Genomic DNA, 13373 nt, shown 5'->3' on the forward strand with positions numbered 1-13373 from the left:
ATCACCCTCTCTAATTGTCACAGCATTCCTATGAGGGACATACTGATGAGACCCGGAAGTTTCCTGCCAGAGCAAACAAGCATACCCAAACTCACTTTACTAGGATTTTTTATATTACCTGAGGAAAATTACACATATACATGTGTCTGACCAGCAATACTAAATTTTTTAATGTGATTTAGAGGTTCAAGCATCTGCCTCCAATGCGGGAGACCTGGGTTCGAGCCCTGGGTCGGGAAGATCCCCTGGAGAAGGAAATGGCAACCCACTCCAGTATTCTTGCCTGGAGAATCCCATGGATTGAGGAGCCTGGTGGGCTGCAGTCCACGGGGTCGCAAAGAGTTGGACACGACTGAGTGACTTTACTACTTTACTTTAATATTCTCTTAAGCTCCCCTGTAGCTCAAACAGTAAAGAATCTGCCTGCAGTGCAGGAGACCCAGGTTTGATCCCTGAGTTGGGAAGATCCCCTGGTGAAGGAAACGGCAATCCTCTCCAGCATTCCTGCCTGGAGAATCCCATGGATAGAGAAGCCTAGCAGGCTACCATCCATGGGGTTGCAAAGAGTCAGATACAACTGAGCGACTAACACACACAATCTTATCTCTGACAAGTATACACGGAGAACACTTTTCTGGAGAACAATTTGGTAAAAAAAAAATTTAACTGTATGTGCTGAAATAGTTATCTGGAGTGTACTAAAATATTTACCTAAAACCGACTTCAAAATAATAGCATAGGTGGGTATGGATGAAGTAAGATTGCCTGGGAACTGAAATCACTAAAGGTGGGTGATACATGTACTGTCTCCACTTTAAGTCTCTATTCTGTTTTCACACATTTTTACGTAAGAAAAAGCTTTAACATGTGTATGTATCTTGAAAATCCACTTGGAAGCATAAAGAATAAGAAAAACATTTAAAACATTTTGAGTAAAAATGCAAGAGTATTTGTATATATGAAGAAGAAATGTATAAACAGATATATACCTAAATGAAAAATGGAACTACAGTAGGCGATTTAAAATTTTTCTTCACGCTCTTCAGTATGTTCATATACATGTCATAGTTTTTCCCCCTCCAGTTGTAAAATCTGCACAGTAAAAAATACTTAAGCCCAGCCCTGGAGGCATGTTTTTTAATCCTTTCATCCCTTATCCCTCTCCATTTATGTGAACAAATAAATGCAGGCCACACAACACCACTAACTCTTTACAGCAGTAATGAAAAAAGGCAACAATCACAGCCATCTACGGAGGAGGATCTGCGAGAGGGACCCAACCATAAGCCAGAAGGAATTCCTCAGATCACAAAATGAAGGTTGTAGTCATAACACTGAGCAATGTAGAATTATCAGAAACAGAAAACAAGTTTATAGAATATATTAATGCAACAAATGCTAAAACTTTCTCCTTTCAAATCTTTACCCTTATTATACATACACAGAGATACACACATTTCCGTTAAGGAATTTATTGAAAAAAATATTTTTAATCTTTTTTTTAAAAATATTTTTGAAAGACTATCATGTTACTGTATAACTGTCTCGGATTAGTTCCATTATCATCTTCACAACTGTCACCAAATCCAAGTACAACCTGATATTTCGTATTAAGACAGAGTTCTCACTGTGCTTGATTCTGTTGTGTAAGAATTTCATTCCATGTTTTACACCAGGGTTTAGTTAACTAAAGGCGTCCCTGGTGGTTCAGACAGTAAAGAATCTGCCTGCAATTTGGGAGACCTCAGTTTGATCCCCAGGTTGGGAAGATCCCCTGGAGGAGGACATGGCAAGCCACTCCAGTATTCTTGCCTGAAGAATTCCATAGACAGAGAACCCTGGCGGGCTACACACAGTCCATGGGTTGCAAAGAGTCAGATACGACTGAACAAGTAACACTTACACTTTTTCTCACTTTTAGTTAACTAAAAACAGTCCCCAACACCATGGCTTCAATTTCTGCTAACATATTAACTATTACATAGAGTACAAACTTTGCTCCACAGTCCACAAATCATCACATAAATAGAAGATGAACATCATAATTAGTGGCCAATCATGTCCCCTCTTTCAAAGTGTATTGGCAACTAGTCACTGCACAACAAATAGCTCAGGGTACAACTGTGTCGTCTCCTTGCTGCCGAGTGACAAATCCACATGCCATTTTACACATATTCAAGGAGATCAGCCCTGGGATTTCTTTGGAAGGAATGATGCTAAAGCTGAAACTCCAGTACTTTGGCCACCTCATGCGAAGAGTTGATTCATTGGAAAAGACTCTGATGCTGGGAGGGATTGGGGGCAGGAGGAGAAGGGGACGACAGAGGATGAGATGGCTGGATGGCATCACTGACTCCATGGACGTGAGTCTGGGTGAACTCCGGGAGATGGTGATGGACAGGGAGGCCTGGTGTGCTGCGATTCATGGAGTCGCAAAGAGTCAGACACGACTGAGCGACTGAACTGACTGACTGAACTGAGAAAGGTAGTATAAAGTAGTCAAGTTATCTGAAGTTTAGAAGGTAGTCTAAAATGCAAAAAGAAATGCTGGGACTTCCCTAGCGGTCCACAGATTAGGATTCTGTGCTTCTACTGCAAGGGGCACAAGCTCAATCCCTAGTTGGGGAACTAAGATTACCACAAGGCATGCAGGTGGTCAAAAAAAGCAAGAAACACACCTGATACTAACACAACATTGTTAATCACCTATACCCCAATATAAAATTAAAATTTTAAAAATTAAACTGCAAGAAGTTAAATTAGAATGTAAGAAAAACAATAAGCAGAGAAGTTAAATCCCATACAAAGTTATTAAAAGTATAAAAGGAAATAAGGAATAGAGTAATATCTCTAAAGAGAGCAAGAGAGAAAGGCAAACTCAAATGCCAGATCAAAACTGGAATGTGCTATTTCTAAATGAGACAAAAAGTATGCAAAGGATGAAAGAATGTGAATAAAAATCAGACTAAACCCCCAAAGGATCAATCCTAAGACATACTCTTAACAATATTATTGTAGGCGTCATAGAAAAAAAAAATCGACTATTTTGGGTAAAAACGTAATTCAATCAACTACACATCTGTTATGTAGTTTTCTTGATATGTTTCTTATGCTACAATGAAAATTTTTTAAATAAAGCAAAAGAAGGGAAGTAATAGACTATACCTATTATTTTAGTTGTCTTACGTACTTTCTTATTCATAATACATTTGTTTTACAGATGAAGAAAATGTCAGTTGCCTAGAGATAGGACTAAAATGTAAGCTTTCCAACCCCAAAATAATTAGCACTGCAGAAGGAAAGTGGGTAAATAAGCTTCAAAGTTATTTCATTCTTTAATATTTTGGTACTTAAAAGGGGTAAGCTTTATTATTTTAAAAAGTTTTCTTACATGAGTAACATAATGTTCTGTTCGTGTCTGAGAAAAGTACTATTTTATAAATGATTTTTGAAACTGAATTTCATCAATACTAAGTTTATTCAAGTTCAGTTCAGTTCAGACGTTCAGTCGTGTCCCACTCTTTGTGACCCCATGGATCACAGCACGCCAGGCCTCCCTGTCCATCACCAACTCCTGGAGTTCACTCAGACTCACGTCCATCGAGTCAGTGACGCCATCCAGCCATCTCATCCTCTGTCATCCCCTTTTCCTCCTGCCCCCAATCCCTCCCAGCATCAGTCTTTTCCAATGAGTCAACACTTCACATGAGGTGGCCAAAGTACTAGAGCTTCAGCTTTAGCATTATTCCTTCCAAAGAAATCCCAGGGCTGATCTCCTTTTGAATGGACTGGTTGGATCTCCTTGCAGTCCAAGGGTCTCTCAAGAGTCTTCTCCAACACCACAGTTCAAAAGCATCAATCCTTTGGCGCTCAGCTTTCTTCACAGTCCAACTCTCACATCCATACATGACCAATGGAAAAACCATAGCCAAGTAGTTGTCTTTAAAAAGGTCTTTCAAATTAGAACGCTTCAACTGTTAAAATTAGAAGTTCTAGGGTTAAGAAAGATTTTAAAAACACTCACCAACACCTATTTTAGTGATCTGAGAATCTCAACTATTCAGAATAATCTTTTCATTACCAAAAGGCTAGTGGAAGTTTGAACACATTTATCTATCTAATCTCACCACACCTATAACTAAAGAAATATTTTCTTGACAAAATTATCCAACATCTCAGGTACTCTGGATGAATCAACTTCACTAAAGGCTTTTCTATGAGAGACCATCACCTCACTTACAACGCTGAATGACACTGGAACCTGCAACTTAAAGGGTTAAATCAAAGAGTCAAACTCTAGCTCCTGACTTCACCGTATATACCCTCACTTGTTAATACCCTCCTTTTATTTTGAAAAATTATGAACCTACAAAATTGGAAGTATGGTACAGTTAACAGCATCCTCCACCTAAATATAACATTAATAACATTCTATCCCCTAAACAACTGGAAAGTAAATTGTAGATATTTCACTCTCCAAGATATTTCCCACCATGTACCTCTTAGAAACAGACATTCTCCTACACAACTACAATACTATTTTCATATTCAAGAAATTTAACACTGATAGTATCTATATACAAATTCTCCCAAATGTCACAAATACTTTTATGGATTTTTTAATTCCAGAACTTTTATCAAAGACCACACACTTTCCACAATTAACCTAATTATTCAGCTTCTTATGGTCTTTCATGACACTGTCATTTTTTTTAATTTCAGAGATTTCATTTTTTAAATTTTTAAATTCTTTTTGTAGAATGACCCACACCAGGATCTGCTTCCTACTTCATGATTAGATTCTAGACAAACTTTTTTTCTTGCATCAATTTTATGTTGGTGATGATTTTACACTGCCTTCTCCTGATGTCATACAATGGCAAGGACACACCGTCATTTTGTTCCATTATTGGTGATACTGACTTTCATCACTTGATTAACATGATTTTGTGCTTAAAAGAAAAAAAATATCTGATTCAAGTCTTCCCCCTGCTTAAAACCCTATAGTGACTCTCCCTTAGAATAAAGTTCAATAAAGTCCAAAATACTTTACAAGTCCTGTGAGGCCTTGGCCTACACTTAAGCCTAAACTGCTCTTTTAAACTCTCTATAGTCCCACATAGTAGTATACTGTCCTCTGAATCAATCTCAAATATGTCACTGAAAGAAATCAGACATCTCTGAAATCATGCTATATCTTAACATTTTCCATTTGCCCAGTGACAAAGCTGTCACTGCCATGGTGATAGTTACATATAAGCTGACATAAAATCCTCTAAGGAAAAGAGGATTCCAGCAATCTCTCAGGAAATTTGCCTTAGAGCAGAAAGATGTCCCAAGAGTTCAGAGAAAGAAATAACAGGTGAGTCTGGCTGAAAGTCGTCTAGAATAGACATGCTGGAGCTTGATATAGCTCAAGTATATCATTTCTCTATGCAGTCTATGAGTTGAGTAAGATCCATAGAAAGTGTAGTGATTCTTTATTTCTAGTGATATGACTGAACAAGTGCAACCCCTTAACACTTCAGCCAGCAGAACATTTAAAAACCATTTGAAGAAGGACTGAATTCTGGTTATTATCTGAAAAACTTCCATTGACATCTTCTGGTAAGAACAAGGAAGCACTAGCAAAAAAAAATCCCAGAAGTAATTGAGCACTCGCAAGAAATAACGAATCATCAAAACTCTTGATGGAACAAAAGATCTGTAGAAAAACAACACCTGGACAACTCAAGTCAAAAAGTAATTGAGGAGTCAGGTTAAATGTGAAGGAAGTTCGGACTAAACTGACTTTTATACGAAAACCAATTTATTTCATATAAAGAGATATATAGATATCCTTTCTCTATACCTAAGTAGTATATGATTCTTCTAAAAAAGTCTAAGTCCAGGGACTTCGCTGGTCATCCAGTAGTTAAGACTTAGCACGACCACTGCAGGGGGCGTGGGTTCAATCCCTGGTTGGGAAACTAAGATCCCACATGCCACAGTCAAAAATAAAAATCAATAAAATTTAAAAGTCTAAGTCAGGATTTCCCTGGTAGTCCAGTAATTAAGAATCCATTTTGCAATGCAGGGGATGTGGGTTTGATCCCTGGTCAGGGAACTAAGACCCCACAAGCCACAGAGCAACTCAGCCCAAATGTTGAAACTAGAGATTCTGTGCACCACAGGAAGATCCTGTTTGCTGCAGCTAAGACCCAATGCAGCCAAATGAATAAATAATGTTTTTATTAAAAATAGAGTAAATTAAAAGTCTAAGTCTCTGAAAAATATATATATGTATATATAAAATTCCAGGTACAATCACTGAACACAAGTGACAATTACACCGTTGTTCATTTTACATAATAAATGTATAAAATGCTTTTAGGAAACAATGTCATACACCTGAGAAAAATCTAGAAGTCATGGACCATGCCTTGATGCAATAGTACGCAACACTGTATATACATTTATTTGTTCAAGCAATGCTCACTTAGCATTGACTGTCTCATATTGCCTAAATTATGATCCCTAACTTTTGATCATTTTGACCACTCAATTTGTCTGTATTTATTTTTCTCCATCTTGTTTAATCTACGTATGCAATCTATAGGCCTCCTCAACAAATATTTCAATAAATTACTATGTTTTGAAGTTTTCAGTGTTCAAACCGTTTGTGAAATACAAGTCCCTAGTGACAGTGTTATCTTAGCCTTTTACTGCTCCTGGTTTGTTAATGAGCTCATACACTGAGGAAACACTTTTCCCTAATGAGATTTCAAGCTAGCGGTTATTCAACATTCCTACTTTGTTTCTACATGTTATCTGCGATTATGCTACTGTCATTTCCATATTGCTTCTAATTTATTCTCCTTTACTGACCAATTTACAGTAATTCTGATTACAACCTGATCTTTTTTTGAATAAACTATGTCTCTTGACTCTTCAAAGACGTTCCAAATTCTCTTCACCCCTATCTATAAATGTACTAATAGTTCCTTTCAAGTTCAAGCGAGCACCATCCCAGAGCATAATGAACACAGTCTGAATGTACTATCTAAATCAAGCGCGCACCACCCCGGAGCATAATGAACAGTCTGAATGTACTATCTAAATTAACACATCAAAAGGCAGTTTAGTCTGGACTCAGGCTTCTCTGGTACTTCAGCTGGAAAAGAGTGGGCCTGCAATGCAGGAGACCCTAGTTTGATTCCTGGGTCAGGAAGATCCCCTGGAGAAGGGATAGGCTACCCACTCTGGTATTCTTGGGCTTCCCAGGCGGCTCAGCGGGTAAAGAATCTGCCTGCAATGCAAGAGACCTGGGTTCGATCCCTGGGTTGGGAAGATCCCCTGGAGAAGAGAAAGGCTACCCACTCCAGTACTCTGACCTGGAGAATCCCATAGACTGTCTGGTCCATGGGGCAGACACTACTACTAGCACCCACTTAAAAGACAGCAAACAGACCCCATAAACACAAACTCTATCCATGGAAGTTTCTGGAGAACTTAACTTCTTAGGTAAATATAGTTCTAATGCCAAATATAGTTTAATGGGTTTAACTGAGACATATGATCACTGAGTAAGAAAGTAAACACATAACTGTTTATTACCTTTCTTTTCTAACTTCAGAGGAAATAAAATTTACTATGTCACAACTGGTAACTCCAATTTTTAAATCTTTTAAAATCAACTATTTTCCCCTTAGAATGAAGTTTTTGCAGAAAGTTATAGCAATGTTATTTGATTGACAAACAGCATTTATGTAGCCAGTTTTAAATTAAGAAAACTTGGTACTGTTGGCTAAAATCAAAATACACCATTGTTTACCTCATGATTTTTCCAATTCTTAAGTTTTACCATAGCTACTTTTCCCATTTGATGATAAGCATTAGCCAGCTGAGGAACAAAGGTATCTCTAGATAAATCTAAACCATTATTAATTAGCCCAAATCATCCTACTTCTAAAAGTCAGCAATTTACACAAACACACACAAACAACATTCAGTAACAACTGTTGTCATACCATTAAAATATCAGAAGGAAAAGTTCTGAACCATGCTCAGTCTCATTATCTACTTAGTTACACTGCTCACAGTTTTATTTTGGTTTTTTAATGTTGACCTTTAGATTTCCTGACTGACTCTGTACTGAGATCTCTGACTTATGATTGAGATCTACTGTTTTAACAAAAAAATACTTCTTTGAATGGTGACTCAAGTGTGCGTAGCCTGTTCACATGAACAAGAACCAAAGGTTCTTTGCAAAGAAACAAAGATCTAGAATATGGATTTATATATCCAAACATCACTGCCCCTCTTCACTTCATCTCCCCATACTATCAGTATGCTAAAGGTGACCTCAGATAACAACACTTCGCATGCAGAGATGAAAGATAATCAAACAGCTACCTCTTCTTAAATATACTGAGTTTGTGAACAGACTCAATTTTGTCTCTAATTACTACCCCTAGAATACTTTTAAGAAGTTAACCTTAGCTTAGAAGAGATCTGTATATTTTTCCTAAGAAAAACTTTAAAGTTTAAACAGTAGAATGTCCTAATTTCAGTTATTTAGCACACAGACCATTTTTCAAGATGCAACTATTATACTTAATAAACCCAACCTCCTTTCTAATCCTGCCCTTTCTACTGTAGCATGCACCTGAACCACTTGGCTGATAATAATCCTGAGTTAACAGAACTTGAAAAACCTATGAACAAAACTGGTGAAAGTGAGGGAAGGAATCAAGCACGTGTTCTGCCTTTTTACTATCAACTCGGCCACAAGTAACCATTTAAGTAGATGAGAGAAAGTTCTTTATAAATAGTTCCAGAAAGAACAAAATCAGGATTATCACCATTCTGTAATCTCTCATAAAATAATGACCTAAGCTACAGTCTACAGAAGGACCACTGCTGGTTTGCAAACTGCCACCAGTTCCTAAGAAATAGAGCAGTTCATTCATAAATGTTATATAAGCATTCATAAACTTATATAACAACCTGACAGCAATTTTATTTCCTTGAATCTATAATAAAAATTTGGAGCCTTTATGTTCTACGTCTTAAGAGTTTTAAATTTCATTTGCCTAAAAATTTATTCTATTTTACAAAGATAGCAGCCATGGTAAAACCGAACACTTTTTTAAAAACCGGCTTTTTATTGCAGATCTATGAGAAGCACAGAACTAGGGGTTGGCTATTAAAATCACTAAAGACTGATGAGAAGTTTGACAATGGATGGGTAAGACGGCAACACTCTGATAAATCTTAACTACAAAAACAGAGACCAGACATACATGACTTTTTTTTTGTAATTAAGGTGTAGTTGATTTACAGTGTTAATTTCTGCTGTAAAGCAAAGTGATTCAGTTATATATATGTTAAAAAGAATGTGTGTATATGTATATATTAAAACATCATTTTTAACATTCTTTTCCATTTTGATGTATCATAGGATACTGAATATATACAGTTCCTTGTGCTATACAGTAGGACGTTTTTGTTGACCCATTCTGGATATAACATCTTACATCTGCTAACCCCAACCTCCCACAGCATCCCTCCCGCCAACCACTCCTCCTTGGCAACCTGTTCCCTTTGTCTGTTCCCTCCTTGTCTGTTCCCTCTGACTGTGAGTCTGTTTCTATTTCACAGATAGGCTCATTTGTGTCATATTTTAGATTCCACAAATAAGTGGTATCATATGGTATTTTTCTCTTTCTGACTTACTTCACTTAGTATGATAATCTCTAGCTGCATCTACGCTGCTGCAAACAACACTTCTGCATTCTTTTATGGTTAAGTAGTATTTCATTGTGTACATATAACCACATCTTTATCCTTTCATCTGTTGATGAAAATTTAGAATGCTTCCATGTCTTATTGTAAACAGTGCTGCTATGAACACAGGATCCACGTATCTTTTCATATTAGAGCTTCATCAGGACTTATGCCGAGGAGTGGAACTGCTGGATCATAAGATAATTCTATTTTTAACAATATGAATAGCTGAGAAAAGAAAAGAAGCTAAAGGCAAAGGAGAAAAGGAAAGAAATACCCATAAGAATGTATAGTTCCAAAGAACAGCAAGGAGAGATAAGAAAGGCTTCCTCAGTGATCAACACAAAGAAATAGAGGAAAACAAAAGAATGGGAAAGACTAGAGATTTCTTCAAGAAAATTAGAGATACCAAGGGAACATTTCATGCAGAGATGGGCACAATAAAGGACAGAAATGGTATGGACCTAGCAGATGCAGAAGATATTAGGAGGTGACAAGAATACACAGAAAAACTATACAAAAAAGATCTTGATGGCCCAGATAACCACGATGGTGTGATCACTCAGCTAGAGCCAGACATCCTGGAATGTGAAGTCAAGTGGGCCTTAGGAAGCATCACTATGAACAAAGCTAGTAGAGGTGATGGAATTCCAGTTGAGCTATTTCAAATCCTAAATGATGATGCTGTGAAAGTGCTACACTCAATATGCCAGCAAATTTGGAAAACTCAGCAGTGGCCACAGGACTGGAAAAGGTCAGTTTTCATTCCAATCCCAAAGAAGGGCAATGTCAAAGAATGTTCAAACTACTGCACAACTGTACTCATCTCACATGCTAGTAAAGTAATGCTCAAAATTCTCCAAGCCAGGCTTCAACAGTACATGAACCGTGAACTTCCTGATGTTCAAGTTGGATTTAGAAAAGGCAGAGGAACCAGAGATCAAATTGCCAACATCTGTTGGATCATCAAAAAAGCAAGAGAGTTCCAGAAAGACATCTACTTCTGCTTTATTGACTACACCAAAGCCTTTGACTGTGTGGATCACAACAAACTGTGGCCAATTCTGAAAGAGATGGGAATACCAGACCACCTTACCTGCCTCCTGAGAAATCTGTAGGCAGGTCAAGAAGTAACAGTTAGAACTGGACATGGAACAACAGACTGGTTTCAAATTGGGAAAGAAGCATGTCAAGGCTGTATATGGTCACCCTGCTATTTAACTTATATGCAAAGTACATCATGTGAAACGTGGGGCTAGATTAAGCACAAGTTGGAATCAAGACTGCCAGGAGAAATATCAATAGCCTCAGATACGCAAATGACACTACCCTTATGACAGAAAGCAAAGAACTAAAGAGCCTCTTGATGAAAGTGAAAGAGGAGAGTGAAAAAGTTAGTTAAAAACTCAACATTCAAAAAACTAAGATCATGGAATCTGGTCCCATCACTTCATGGGAAACAGATGGGGAAACAGTGGCAGACTTTATCTTCTTAAGCTCCAAAATCTCTGCAGGTGGTGATTACAGCCATGAAATTAAAGGACACTTGCTCCTTGGAAAAAAAGCTATGACCAACCTAGATAGCATATTCAAAAGCAGAGACATTACTTTACCAACAAAGGTCTGTCTAGTCAAGCTATAGTTTTTCCAGTGGTCATGTATGGATGTGAGAGATGGACTGTGAAGAAAGTTGAGCACCAAAGAATTGATGCTTTTGAACTGTGGTGTTGGAGAAGACTCTTGAGAGACCCTTGGACTGCAAGGAGATCCAACCAGTCCATTCTAAAGGAGATTAGTCCTGAATATTTATTGGAAGGACTGACGCTGAAGCTGAAATTCTAATATTTTTGCCACCTGACGCGAAGAACTGATTCACTGGATAAACCCCTGATCCTGGGAAAGATTGAAGGCAGGAAGAGAAGGGGACGACTGAGGATGAGATGGTTGGATGGCACCACCTACTTAATGGACATGTATTTGAGCAAGCTCAGGGAGTTGGTGATGAACACATAAGCCAGCGTGCTACAGTCCGTGGGGTCACAAAGATTCAGACATGACTGAGCAACTGAACTGAATGGAATAATTAGCAATGTTGAACATCTTTTCATGTGCTTACTGGCCATTTCTTTGGAGAAATGTCTATTCAGGTCTTCTGCTCATTTTTCAACTGGGTGGGGTTTTTTTTTTTTTTTTTTCCGGTCTTTTGGGGTTTTTTTGCGGAGTTGTATGAGCTGTTTGTATATTCTGGAAATTAAGTCCTTGTCAGTCACATTGTTTGCAAATATTTTCTCCCATTCTGTAGGCTGTTTTTCGTTTTGTGTATGGTTCCCTTGCTGCACAAAAACTTTTAAGTTTGACTAGATCCCATTAGTTTGTTTTTGTTGCTTTGGGAGACTGACCTAAGAAACCACTGACGGAATTTACAGATATATGCAACTCTTACCATGAGGCACTAAGTAAATATGTGTAGGAAAACTAACCACATGTTTATAACTGCTGAGCCGAATACGGGACATTATACTCTCTGCTCTGCTTGTGCATGTTTTTAAATTTTCACATGCAACAGACTACACTGACCCTAACTCGTCCCTATTCCCTATATTCGTGTCTTTTTAGTGTCACTTTGCAGTCTGTCCCATTACAGGCGGAATATATTTCCATATCTTGACACTGGGCTCAACCATGACACCTGCTTTTGCCAGTGTAATGAGGCAGTGGAGACGGTGTGCCAAACCTTAAGCCATCTTCACGTTTCCACTTGTCTCCGGTGCTTCTGTCATCACCATGAAAACGCTGTGAGCTACTTACTGGTCCAAGCAAAAGATGAGAGTAGTGGAGCTCAGCTCAGCTCACCCACAAACTCTTGAGCAAGAAGTAGGTATCACTTGTTTTTCTGAAAATGTTTCTGAATCAATCTAAAGCATTTTTTTTTTTAAACTATCTAACATCAAAGCATTCATGGCAGGTTATGAATCAGTAACAAATTATGATTCTGCTTTCCCTGGCCATTTATAGCAGAAATATGTAAGAATGTATGGGAAACTGTACAAGATGGTTATTATCATGCTTAGTTCTCTATGACCATGACTTCAAAATACATATTACAGTGAATCTTTGCCTTTAGAGGTTAAAATACAATTGCATACTTCTTTTTTGTAAGGGGATAATGAATGAAGAACTCCATCAGGAAAGAGAAACCACTTAGAAGCACTATAAAATAACCTCTGGAAGGCCAAGCCTGGTGAACTCAAGAGACACCAGACTGGACATAATATGTCTCACAGACAAATTGATAGAAATTTTCTTTTCTAATACCTGAAAACACTTTTCATATGAAAATAGTATACCAATGCCAAGGTTGCATTTTTAAAACATCCACTCTTGTTAAATCCACAATGCTTCAAATTCTATTTATTTTAATCAGCTTTACTATCCAATTATTTTTTATTTAAAATTCAAACTGTACTATCAAATAAAGTAGTGGTTCATTTCTACTGTTTTATAAATCTATCTAAAAGAAGCCTGCTTGTCCACAAACCACATGCTATACTGATTAAAATACAGCTGAGTAAGATACTTTAAAAACATCTTAAGGATAAAACATT

General features: G+C 37.6%; 1 protein-coding gene across 2 annotated transcripts in view; it reads right to left on the minus strand.

Moving 5' to 3' along the window:
- Window positions 1-13373, minus strand: part of GMPS (guanine monophosphate synthase) — a 78490-nt gene that overhangs the window by 50701 nt on the left and 14416 nt on the right. The window lies entirely within an intron of this gene.

Source organism: Ovis aries, chromosome 1 (genome assembly GCF_016772045.2).
Source record: "Ovis aries strain OAR_USU_Benz2616 breed Rambouillet chromosome 1, ARS-UI_Ramb_v3.0, whole genome shotgun sequence".
Classification (NCBI taxonomy): domain Eukaryota; kingdom Metazoa; phylum Chordata; class Mammalia; order Artiodactyla; family Bovidae; genus Ovis; species Ovis aries.